The sequence below is a fragment of the Penaeus monodon genome, chromosome 15, assembly GCF_015228065.2.
Source record: "Penaeus monodon isolate SGIC_2016 chromosome 15, NSTDA_Pmon_1, whole genome shotgun sequence".
NCBI classification, from domain to species: domain Eukaryota; kingdom Metazoa; phylum Arthropoda; class Malacostraca; order Decapoda; family Penaeidae; genus Penaeus; species Penaeus monodon.
The window spans coordinates 23694628-23694987 of NC_051400.1; positions in this window are offsets into that span (position 1 = coordinate 23694628).

The window sequence follows — 360 nt, forward strand, 5'->3', positions numbered from 1 at the left end:
GCATATGTCCAATCTCAACGATAGCCGGAAGATCATCTTCTCTCTCTAGCCTTTGAAGGTGATGGCTTGCTGCGTCCAGCGGAGAGAGCGGACCAGACACCATCCAATTCTGCATCCCGCGAGACAACACCCGAGCTTCTTCTATCTGATGCTCGGAGTGGCTGAGCATCAGATAGAAGACTCTGTATATCACGTGCATTGCAATTCCTGCTGCTTACTCTTTGCCATGGGCCGGAGCATAAAAAAAATTGGTAAAGTTTCCAGGCTATACCATGATCCATAAGAGGATTTGCAAACGGAATTGGAAGCAGGTCACTGAGGTCAAGGCATGTCGAGGCGTCGGCGAGATACTCGGCATTA